This window comes from Esox lucius, chromosome 19 (genome assembly GCF_011004845.1).
Source record: "Esox lucius isolate fEsoLuc1 chromosome 19, fEsoLuc1.pri, whole genome shotgun sequence".
Classification (NCBI taxonomy): domain Eukaryota; kingdom Metazoa; phylum Chordata; class Actinopteri; order Esociformes; family Esocidae; genus Esox; species Esox lucius.
In genome coordinates this window covers 41,625,673-41,638,907 of record NC_047587.1, presented here as the reverse complement: position 1 = coordinate 41,638,907, position 13,235 = coordinate 41,625,673, and positions in this window count along the sequence as shown.

Genomic DNA, 13,235 nt, shown 5'->3' with positions numbered 1-13,235 from the left:
TCTGCTCATTCCCCACTTTTGTTCTCCTCATTTTCATTTGAGAGGCTAATGTTCAGGCACCATGTGCATTCCATAAACTGAATGGTCTCTGTCCTCTCATTTTAAGGTAGAACAAAGAAGGGTACCCGTCACAGAAAACAAACAATGGAAAGGTTAATGTAGTCTAAAGCGCAGATGAAAGAAAACTACTGTGTGTGTATTGCCGTACACCCTCCTCTTTGTGCTCGTAGAGCCGGACACAAATGCATCAGACAGACCCCAATTGCTCCCCATTTCTTAATCATACACTCAACAGAGGACTTATAATGCATTGTCTCTGTCTTTTGCAATGCAGTGCACATTAAAAGTGCATCAGCACTCCCCTTCACATTTTGCAATGTGCACCTAATTTCAAGCTCCTGCCAGCACTGAATTAGGAGGCCTTAAGATTAGTCTGAGCATCTCCTGTATTTAATTTTCTTTTAATATTCAGATGGCCTCTTTAACCCCATGACAAGATACACCAACAGACATTCTTTCATGACTTTTTACTGATTTCATGAACCTGCGGCAGAGATTCATTAGCCTGCCGCAGAGAAGGTAAAGGCTTCTGTGTGGTTTCTAGTTGCCTGGATTGAAACACTGATTCCTTCTCACAGGGCATTTACGGCTCCACAATGTGAAGGTTATCTTCCCCTGGCACCATTGTGTATTGGCACAATGGTGAGTGTGGGCCAGCTGGGCACCAAGCTTTGATAGCAGCGACCTGTGAAATGACAGACTAGGAGGGTAGAAAACTGAGCTTAAGTAACTTGGAAGCCAACCCTATGGTTGTTGAGTAAGAATTTCAGTTGGTTTTACTTAATATAGGGGCCAATTCTACCTTGAGCTGCTATTAATGCCCTAGAAGAACAAGCCCTTGTGCTTAGTAAATTCAACATCTAAAATGACAAACAACATCCAACTATCAAACAGTGGCAAAGTGGAGCAATAAAATGAATTGTTTAGAGTTAGTGGTTCAAAGTTGATTAAGAACTGGAGTTATATAGTGGAAGGGAAATACTACCTACAGTGGGGAGAACAAGTATCTTATACACTGCCGATTTTGCAGGTTTTCCCACTTACAAAGCTTTGTAGAAGTCATGTCATTTTTATCATAGGTACTCTTCAACTGTGAGTGACAGAATCTAAAACAAAATCCAGAAAATCACATTGTATGATTTTTAAGTAATTCATTTGCATTTTATTGCATGACATAAGTATTTAATACATCAGAAAATCAGAACTTAATATTTGATACGGAAACCTTTGTTTGCAATTACAGAGATCATACGTTTCCTGTAGTTCTTGACCAGGTTTGCACACACTGAAGCAGGGATTTTGGCCCACTCCTCCATACAGACCTTCTCCAGATCATTCCGGTTTCGGGGCTGTCGCTGGGCAATACAGACTTTCAGCTCCCTCCAAAGATTTTCTATTGGGTTCAGGTCTGGAGGACCTTGAGATGCTTCTTACGGAGCCACTCCTTAGTTGCCCTGGCTGTGTGTTTCGGGTCGTTGTTATGCGGGAAGACCCAGCCACGACCCATCTTCAATGCTCTTACTGAGGGAAGGAGGTTGTTGGCCAAGATCTCGCGATACATGGCCCCATCCATCCTCTCCTCAATACGGTACAGTAATCCTGTCCCCTTTGCAGAAATGCATCCCCAAATAATGATGTTTCCACCTCCATGTTTCACAGTTGGGATGGTGTTCTTGGGGTTGTACTCATCATTCTTCTTCCTCCAGACATGGCGAGTGGAGTTAAGACCAAAAAGTCTCTCACAGTTGAAGTGAAGTGTATGATAAAAATTACAGACCTCTACTTGCTTTGTTAGTAGGAAACCTGCAAAATCGGCAGTGTATCAAATACTTGTTCTCCCCACTGTAGGTGGTAAAATGTTCTCTGCTTTGGGTCTTGAAAGGTGATGTTAATCCTTTCCAGTCTGAGTCTCCACTTGCCCTTAATAGAACCTTTAATCTTATCATATGTTTAATACTGCATGGAAATGATAGGCTTAATTTAGTGTATTTTCCATCCCTTGTACCGTCCCATGTGAGATCCACTTTTAGAAAGATATTGCATGTGTATATATATTTTTTTCTTTTGGTTGCTGTGGAAATCCTTTGCATCCTTAAGGTACCCCTGGAGTTTTTAATGGAACTATTGCCAGTCAGAGGTTCATATTAGCACTTTTGTTAGAAGTGGTGTGACTTTCAGACTTTTCTTTATCACCCATTGGAGTAAATGGCAATCTTGTCTGTTCTATTATATTATATTTTCATTAAGTTCATGGTTAATCACTGAGAGTTTTACAGTATAGCTTAAAAAGAGAGGTGTATATGAGGTGCCTCAAGAGTCTATGAACATCCCTAAAAGGTGAATGCCATGTTATTACTTAATGTAATCTGACGTTAATGTGGTTAATGTGATTTTAGTTTATTATTCGTTAGTGATTTAGCAGTCACTCTTATACAGAGCTAAACTGAACAAAATTATAAATGCAAAATTTTTAGACTGTTTTAGACAGATTTGTGAACAATATTTGAGAGAAATAGGCCTTTTGTGTACATAGAGAAAGTCTTAGATCTTTGAGTTCAGCTCATGATAAATGGAGGCAAAAACAGTGTTTATAATTGTGTTCAGTGTACTGTTAGTGAATTCATCTTTAGATGGCTAGGTCAGACAACCACTTAATTAACCTGTTAAGTACAATCTTACCAAATTAAGTGGGTTGGGTTTTCACTTTTCTTTAACTTCATTTTCATTTCCCAATCTGAAAGTGGTCTAACTGTCAAGAGTAATTACAATCCCTTTTGATGTCTCTGAACCGTCATTACCAACCTCAGGAAACTGTAGTCGGTAAATAGCCTGAAATTAAGATTTTAATTAATTAAACCTTTGACGCGTGCAATCACACAGGTGTGATTATAACGTATCATTAGAACACACCATTAGAATGTCTAGGCACGAGTGACACAACAATCATTGGTCAGACCCCGCTTTTATTTACTCACATTAACTCAAACCGTGTTCATACTTTATTTCCTCATTGTAATTGTTTTGAAGATCTACACTATAAAATTAACAAGGTAGCAAGCTATAAGGTCTGTGCCCTGTTCATGTCATTCCTCACCGGGAACCGGTGCACCTCCTGTACCTCAACCTTCCACTCCACCTGAATGCATCACTCTTCCCGCCTCACAATCACCTGAATACTGATCACCTGTGTCACTTAGATTTTCCTTTGTTTTCTCCCAGTATTTAGCTCTTCCACTCCCAGGCTTCTGACTGTGAGGTATTGATTGTTTGTTTGCTGCATCATTACTAAGCCATTTTTGGATTCTCTACAGTTTTGGGATTTTTGTATACCTACCTGCTTCTGCCTGATCTACCTTTGACTCAGATTCCCAGTCTAGTCCCTATATGTGCTTTTGCCTGTCTGTTGGACTACAGTGTTTTGACCTTCTGCCTGCCTGTGATCTGGAGACCTGGCAATCCCTCTTGTGCCTCAGTGTGTCTCTTTGCCTTCCTGTGTATGACCCCAGCCTGTTCTTCTAACCACGCTTCGGCTGGACCCGGTTATCAATTGAAGCTGCGCACACTGCAACAGGAGCCACAATGCCAGCCTCCGTCTGTTATTGTTACACAAGCGATCAAATCCGGACAAGAAGGATACTTACATGCCAATACCAATGTTCACATTTTGCTAAAATAAACCTAATATGTCTGATAAAAATCCAATAACATGAGCGACTAAAACAACTTACCATATACTGGGAGAGCTGGCGACTGGTCAGGATCATTGTGTACAAACTTTACGTTAAGTTTACGTTACCCAAAATTTGCCAACAATTGTGGGCGCTGCCATGTTTGTTCATCAACCAAATATAAATGTGATATGCTGAGTAACTGAGACCGGATGGTCATTCTCATTTGGTCATCTTCAGGACAGATTTGCAAATCTTTGGTCAGATATACACTGCTCCAAAAAATTAAGGGAACACTTAAAGCACACATCGGGTCTTGATGAATGAAATATATTGAAAATCTAAATCTTTACAGTACATTGTGTAATTTGTTGAGAACAAAATGGTCAATGGAAACAAAAGTCACCAACCGATTGAGGGCTGGATTCAAAACCGAAACAACTGAGATCACAGGCTGTTCCAACTTGTGTGAAATTCAATACGGCAACTCATTATGTGACTCAGTAGTGTGTTTGGCCCCCATGTGCCTGTTTGCACTTCTGACAATGCCTGGGCATGCTCCTGATGAGACAGTGGATGGTGTCCTGGGTGATTTCATAGACCTTGTTCAGGGCATTAGTGAACTCCTGGACAGTCTGTGGTGGTACTTGGTGGCATTGGAGGGTGATGATTCATAACGTCATTTTGTAGGGCTCTGGTTGTGATCCTCCTGTCCCTTCTCACACAAAAGAGCAGATGTTGGTCCTGCTGCTGGGTTGATGCCCTTCTCCGGCCCTGTCCAGCTCTCCTCGTGTAACGGGCCGTCTTCTGGTATCTCCTCCATGCTCTTGAGACTGTACTGGGAGACACAGCAAACCTTCATGTAATGGGACATATGGATGTGCCATCCTGGAGGAGCTGGGCTACCTGTGCAAATTGAATGGGCTGCAGGTACCGTCTCAGGCATAGTGACAAGGACACTAGGAAAACACAAAACTAGAGCAGAATCACATCAGGAAGGATAAAGCAAGAGCAATTGTCTGTGGCCACTACATGCAAAACCATTCCAGTTTTGACGGTTGTTTTGTTGTTGCCTCTCCAGTACACCTGTTGTCACTTTCATTTTCACCAAAACTAAAACAATTCATAATCACTTATGCTTCATAACTGGACAGATTGATATCCCTGAAGTTTAACTAACTTGTTATTCTGCAATGATAGTATTCCCTTTTTTTAGCAGTGTAGTAAAACCAAAAATGCATTTATGTAAAATAATGTATAGGTGTAAAATATACAAGCAGCAGTACTGTACTATGCACAAAGCATTGCTGTCCTCAGGTCCCCGGTATAGTCTTTTCCAGTTTTTCTTTGGAAAGAATGTCTGAAAAACAACTTGGATGATCTAAAACAGATGGAGATGGTTGACAACCACAACTGAGCCATGTATTCCCAATCGTTAAAAAACAGACATGTTCTTGTGTCACCATTGCTCTAGGTGTTTTCATATTGTTTCCAGATTGTTTCCAGTCCTGTTCGCCTATTTTGCTCTAGTCATCTTATTTTTTCATTGCTGTATTCTGGCATTCAACAATGCTTGAATAATTGTTTTATTGTCCAACTCTGCTCATCGCCTTGCAGCAGAATAAGCTCTCTCTAAGTACATATAAGTTAATACGTATAAGACGCAACTAACTTTGTAACCTTTGGTTATAGATGTAACTGATAAATCCCCCTACTTGGATATGCCAGTTACTTCACAACTAATTAGGAGTGAGGTTTAGAATTAGGTTTAAGGTTAAGGTTAGATTTTGGACGAAGGGAAAGATTTTGAATGACATGAATGAGTCCCCACAAGGATAGTAAAATGTCAAAATGTGTGTGTGTGTCTGTCCAATCAGTTCTGTGTACAGTGGACTGTGTGTGCTGTGAGCTGTACTATTTGCATGTGTCTGATGTGTGGTTATGCATAAGTCACCTGACTGTGTTAATTGAGCTGGAAAGCCCTCTCCTCCCTTCCTTCACAGTGCTTGGTCTGTGTGTGGCCTCAGGTACTTCAGGTTCCACAGGGGATTGTTTGGACAGCTATTCAGTTCTGTAATTGCTGCCATCTCCCTACGACCCTGAGTCATGTGGCCCTGACCTCCGGTGCTGACCTCTCATATAGCTGAAGTCACTCCTCATCAGCGTTCATTTAGCTGGATACTCTGCAAATTAGCCAGGGCAAAATGTAGCTCATTCAGTAAAGTTGGAGGTTATACAGAATAACCACGCTTTTTAATGTTTAAAATGTCAGTATTTTAATTAAATGCAATTTTTTGGGACTTATATATATATTTACGTTATGTGACAAACTCATTGCTATATTAAAGTATTTGAAGCTATCAAATTTTTAAATGAAAGACTGTTTTTGTCTTTCAACTCAGGGATCTGGACTCCTAGTAAAATGTATGAATTGATTATTGCATAATATGCATAAACATGCAGTCCCTTGACATTCAAAGCACTATTTGCAATTGAAAATTATCCATTTGCTATCCACTGTAAACGACCTTGGATAGAGAAAGAACAAAATACCCCGCCCCAACCCCTTTATGTCTTGGGCTGGATTATAGCATTTAAAAATGTAGTTCTAGCCTAAGGTCACATCAAACTACGCTGTGTGCTCAGGTAATGTATTCAAACAACAGAATACAGAGAATTCTGGACTCCAGAGTTTAATAAAATCTTTTTCTATCACAGAATTGCCTTAGTGGCAGTGAGAAGGATGGGAAGGGGTGAAGAATATAAAGGCCGGGGGTGTATACTTGTTCTCTCATCATTATAATTGCACTTAATAACACTTTTGTTTTCAGAAACCAATAGCATCTGCACTGAATTCTCCAAAGTGAGATGGCAAATGAACCAGTTCTAATGTCATTCATCTGAATTATAAACAAGAATCACAATGTAGCAAATTCATAAAACATTACCACACAATACACATCAATCTCAATGGAACAGTGGTTTAGGTATCAGTTTTTGTCTGTTCATATTTATTGTTGAAAATGTTAATAATATTTTGTTTATGAAGCTCAATAGTGCAGGTTCTTTTTGCAGAATCTGTTTAGCATAATTACATGGAGCCAAACATAGGAACATTGTCATGTTGAACCCAGTCTGCCAACAATTTCAATCATCATTTATCTATTTTGAAAGTTTTGTGTTTCTGCATAATTTGGTGTGCATTTTCAGAAATCAAGTCTTCATTTCTAGATTAAATAGCTGTTGTTCATCATACTAAATAAAATGAGACTGCTGGAAAAAGAAAAAGATGGCGTCACTCCCTGGTAAGCCTTTCTGTAGGCTTTTGATCTTTATGTGTTTTTCCCAGAGGCTGTTGACGTTGCTGTAGCTTCACCTTGTAGCTCCTGTCTACCGTCTTGTGGTAGTGAAACGTCAGATCTGAAGCTGCGCTGCTGTAGCGGTTTCTTTTTTTATAGCCTCACAATTCTTCATGTGACAGTCACCACAGCAAATGTTTTAAAAGTGCAACCAGAAGTAGGCCAGTAAGAACACACAGTATCTCAAAATGTATCGCTACATTTGCATTGTCTTTTACTTTTAGGTTCCTCCATAGCAGTGTGGTATCCCAAGCCCAAAAGCAACCCAGTGCGACGCTAACTAAAAGTTCTCTGCTTAATTATGTTGTGCAAAGGGTTCTCTAGTGGTTATCAAGTGTACGTACAGACCTGACTGTTGGGCTGAGCCACATCCTTCTCCCATTAACATCAGCCTACAATTCCTCAAGGTGAGTTCTAGATGATCCAATCCAATAGGGGACCTGGGAATTCTTGAGCTGTCAGAAAACTGCCCTTTGCTGAAGGTGAGGCTGAAATTCATATTGCTCTTCCAACTTTAATCTCTTGCCTGTCAGCGAGCCAGTTTAATTATGACTGATGAGGAGAGAGCAGGGGATACGTAAAGATTAGCACTCCGCTTTTCAATTAGGAGCCCGAAAGTGATTACACATGCCACAAAGAGCCCACCCCACCAACCGAATCCTCCTAGTCTCATCATATAGTCAAAACACGACCTTGAGACCAAAACAACACTTGACCGCATGCATTTCCACCCCTTGGGGTGGAAAGTTCAGCTAAGAGATATGACTTCGGTCTCAACAGAGCAAGTGTGTTCCAGCCATTCTCACGATGAATATGGGGCCACCACTTCATTAACCGAATGTGGGAGGATGGAAGCAACAGCAAGAGCATGTGCGTTTACTTGTTCTATCCAATTATCTGGGGAAATAAGGCAAGGTGCCTGAGGATTTGTAAAAGAGGATTTAACTACAGGGAAACAATAAGAGACCACCCAATTAAAATGGCTTTAATAGAAAATTATTATTGTTATTATAAGTCAAATGTGTGTTCACACGCCAACACTTATTTGCCAAGGAAATGGGCTGGCTGGCTTTGTTTTCAAGTTGACTTCATGGCACTTACTGAGGTCAGGTCATCATAATAAGTGATTTAGAGGTTGATCTCAGCCACTAATTGCTTACCACATGGCATTGTTATTTCTACTAATTACTTGCTATGATTTTCTAATGAGTGCACTTGCCTTGGAGAAACTGAATCTATGATTATGATGTATTAGGTACTGGGAACAAGCTGAAAAAGGAAAGGGAACCCGTAGATAAAACAAGTTCTCAAACAAATGTGAATTTACAACACTGAATGCACATTGGAGTACAATGTGTTTGCCATTATCCCTCAACTGCGTGGGGATACACATCCCTGTACATTCCATTGTTTATAGCATTTGATTAAAGTCAATCAATGTCCACTCAATTGCACTGTCGGTTCAAGTATTTCAAGCACCTGTATTAGAACATAAAACATTTTAATGAACTCTAGGACTTTTGTAAAGAGGGTACATTGTAAAAGCTCATCCACAAACATACTTTTATCAATGTTACTGAAAACAGAAGCTTAAGATGCTTGCCGTTTTCTCCATTTTGCAACCTGGGTACACACTGCATATCACAATTGTTGACTGATGCGCAAATTATCGAATGCAGCATGATGATATAGGTGAAATTAGGCTCTAATGCAAATTCAATGGTGCTTCTTTAAATATTAATCCACAACCGCCATAGCTCTTGCTTTTCAATAACCTGCATTTACCAAGCAGATCCTGAGTCACTGTGTCTGAAAGATTTTTTACAATCTACAAAATGAAAATGCATGAATTATTCACTTAATAAAAAAATACCAAAACGCAATCAGCAGTTGCCGTGTTCCTGCTCTTTGATTCCGAGAATATCTCTGCAACTCCCTCCAAGGCTGTTTATTTGTTCCACTCGTCAGAAAACATCATTTGTTTTGGTAAAAATTTTTTCCCTTACAATATTTATCCTTTCCATGGCTTTGCATTTGAGTGGAGGGAGATGCTGGGAGGGCTATGTAAATGCATTCCTCTCTTTCTGAACAAACAGTGATTTAGTTGACAAAGCGCAAATGATGGCAACACTCAGTGAAAGTGCATCAGCATGTCAACACTGCGATGAATGGGAAAGGTTTTGTTGGAGTCGGTCCATGACGATGACTTTGATAGCAATGATTAGAACTGTCAAAGCATGCATTTGCCGGATGGTGTCATCAAATCGGTACACCATTTACTTTAACTTAAAAAAACTGGTTTCAGGAGATTTAACTAATTTGAATAAATAAAAGCAGCCTGATATGTTTTGCATATCTGACAAAGTTTGCTGATAATTAAATGTTAGAAAGACTGACGATTCATTAATTTCCAATACAACTGATTCTATAGCATTATTTTTGATAGATACTACCTTTGATGGCACACAGATGTTAATTACTGAGACAACAGATACACATGTAAATGATGAATGAATTCCACACTTTAGCAAAGGGTGTTGCGGTTACTCATCTTTTCCTTATGCAAACTTTGCTTTAGGAAACTTTGATTTTTAAACATACGCTAACACTTTATGAATATAAGTGGCAACTTAAATTACATTTGCTGGGAAAGCCCTGTTTTTTATCAGTTAATAGATTTAATAGGACTCACCCTGCTTTCATAAAGGAATTGTAGCTTTGTAGTTGTTTTTGTTCAAAGAATAACTTGGTAATGTTTATTTTGGTCATTGTTGATACACATAAATGTTTAAGCTAATGTTTCCAGCATGTGCATTTTAAATAGTTATTGTGATAGTTGGAAAATCTGAGAGGCACTGTCACGTTGCAGGTGTAGTGGAATGTGTAGAAGAAAACTTGAGTCAAACGCAGGGAGGCAATAAACGTAACTTGTATTTCAAATATACAAAATCAAAGGCATGCTATAAAACTTTGCACAAGCACTAAAACAAACGTGCCTCTCACCAGTAATGTCAGACATAGAACAGTACCACACAAAGACACCCAGAAACACAGGAACTAATATAGGCAACCTAATGAGGGAATGGACACCAGGTGTGTGCAATAACAAGACTAACGGCGATGACGCATGCCGAATACCACGTCGAAGGGGGGGGGGGGGGTGGCGCGTGCCTTCCACGCACGTCCTCGTTACAGGCGCATTACATACCGTTAATTTGATAGCACAGCATTTTTGGGGCTTTTTGGTTAACATGCATTGGCTTGCTAAAAGCATGTATTTCTAATTAATTTGGCCATTATTATTAATTTAAACTAGCTCGCCAGCTATGCAAGAATGAGGAACACTGATCGGCTTTTGCCAGTGCATAAACATTAAAGTTACATTTAGAACCTCTTTGCTTGTTGATTTCACAGACACTAGAGCGTCGTGAATAAACAAGAAAAGGAACCAGGCAAGCCTAGTTCGGCTGGCCCACGGTTAGAAGGATGAACATTGTTGCCCTCAATGTATTTGAACCTGCATATTTAATGGCTATGATGGACTTTACACTGCCAAAGCTGTGTAAAGTTCATTTCATGGCACCACAGTGTTTTTCTGTCCACGACTGTCCACTGACCGAGATGACCAACAACTCATTAGAATGTCACTCAACAACCGTAGGATGACATCAAGTGACCTACAAAAAGAATGGCAAACAGCAGCTGGGGTGAAGTGCACAGTTCGAAACAGGCTCCTAGGGGCAGGGCTGAAGTCGTGCAAAGCTAGAAAAAAGCCCTTCATCAGTGAGAAGCAAAAAAGAGCCAGGCTGAAGTTTGTAAAAGACCATGAGGATTGGACTGTAGAGGAATGGTGTAAGGTCATCTTCTCTGACTAATCAAATTTTCAGCTTTGCCCAACACCTGGTCATCTAATGGTTAGACTGAGACCTGGAGAGGCCTACAAGCCACAGTGTCTCACACCCACTGTGAAATTTGGTGGAGGATCGGTGATGATCTGGGGATGCTTCAGCAAGACTGGAATCGGGCAGATTTGTCTTTGTGAAGGACACATGAATCAAGCCAGGTACAAGGTTATCCTGAAAGAACACCTACTTCCTTCTGCTCTGACAATGTTCCCCAACTCTGATAATTGGGTTTTCCAGCAGGACAATACTCCATGCCACACAGCCAGGTCAATCAAGGTGTGGATGGAGGACCACCAGATCAAGACCCTGTTATGGCCAGCCCAATCTCTAGACCTGAACCACACTGAATTTGATCAAGAGGAAGATGGATGGTCACAAGCCATCAAACAAAGAAAACTACCTGAATTTTTGTGCCAGGAGTGGCATAAAGTCACCCAACAGCAAAGTGACAGACTGGTGGAGAGCATGCCAAGATGCATGAAAACATCAGTGCTATTCCACCAAATATTGATTTCTGAACTCTTCCTAAGTTAAAACATTTGTATTTTATTGTTGAAAAATGAATTTGTTTTCTTTGCGTTATTTGAGGTCTGGAAACACTGCATATTTGTTTGGTTATTTTGACCAGTTAATTTCTAAAATAAAATACTCTTCATGACAATATTTTAATTTGGAATTTATGAGTTATGTTGTCAGTAGTTTATAGAATAAAACAAAACTGTTCATTTTACTCAAACACATAGCTATGAATACTTATGAATAATTATCCGTTTCAGTGAAACTGAAAACAGAAAATATTTTCACCACAGCACCTTTTTTGGACAGGAAAGAAAAAGGTGCAGTTATCTCTTAACTTTTTCCGGAGCTGTATGTATATCAATTCGGAGTTAATCTGTAGCATGTATTTTATCCTCAGTTCTGCTGTATCCCTGGCAATACATATCAAATGTGTCTTCTGAAAGACTTGAAGAATACGTGGAGCGTAAATAAATGCTGCAGGAGGTATGAACAGTTAAGTGGAAAACCATGCAAACAATCTAACTTGAATTATATATTTGTTTTTGTCTCCAAGTTTGCAACTACACTGCTCAAAACATATAAGGGAACACGTAATTATCACAGTATAACACCATGTCAATTAAACTTCAGGGATATCAATCTGTCCAGTTAGGAAGCAGACGCAATTTTAAATCAGTGTCACCTGATTTGATGCAAATGAAAGTGACAATAGGTGCACTGGAGAGGCAACAGCAAGACAACCCCCAAAAAGGGAAATATCTCTCTGCGCACAGGAGGTAATGCGTTTGACGTAACAATTCCACACTAACAGATGAGGCAAAAAAAACAAGGATGCTGTTAATCAATAGTTAATAATGAGAAAATAATAAATTGACAATACCAGAGAAAATATGGTTTTGATCAGAAGCCGCCTACCGGGAGGAGGTTATGTGCCTGTCTGCAAGGTGCGCTGACAACAACCTGGCCCTCAATGCAAAGAAGACCAAGAAGTTCATGGTGGATTACACCATGAACTTCTATTTGCACTGAAATGCTAAATGCATTTCATTGTACTGTACTCGTTCTGTTCAGTGACAAAGTTGAATCTAATCTAAAGAATGCAAATCCGCTAAAAGGGAAGCCGATAGATGCTGTTGCAAAACACGGAGCAACATCGGTGCAGCTGCCTGAACCCCCCAAGGAGGAATTTTATGACAATGTAGTATGTCCCAATCGGTCTCAAATACTGGCATACTAGCCTTCTATACAAAAAAAAAAACATACTTCACAAAGTATGCAGTATGCGATTCGTGATTCTGCACTTAACTCTTAACACTTTAGTTTTTGCTCCCATTTATCATGAGCTGAACTCAAATATCTAAGACTTTATGTAAACAAAAGGCCTGTTTCTCCCAAATATTGTTCAAAAATCTGTTTAAATCTGTGTTAGTGAGCAATTCTCTTTTGCCGAGATAATCCATCCACCTCACAGGTGTGGCATAACAAGATGCTGATTAGCATGATTATTGCAATGGTGTGCCTTAGGCTGGCCACAATAAAAAGCCACAATGTGCAGAGAGGGAGGCAAACATAGCAGTGTTGAGCTGGTTTGCTTGTTCTTCATGTCATTTGAGTGTGGAATCAATTGGGAGAGCAGAGCAGATGGCATCTGATAGTTGGAGAGGGTCAACAGCTTTGATGCTACGGAAAGAGATTATGCGCTTGTTAGTGTTGTGTGGTACATT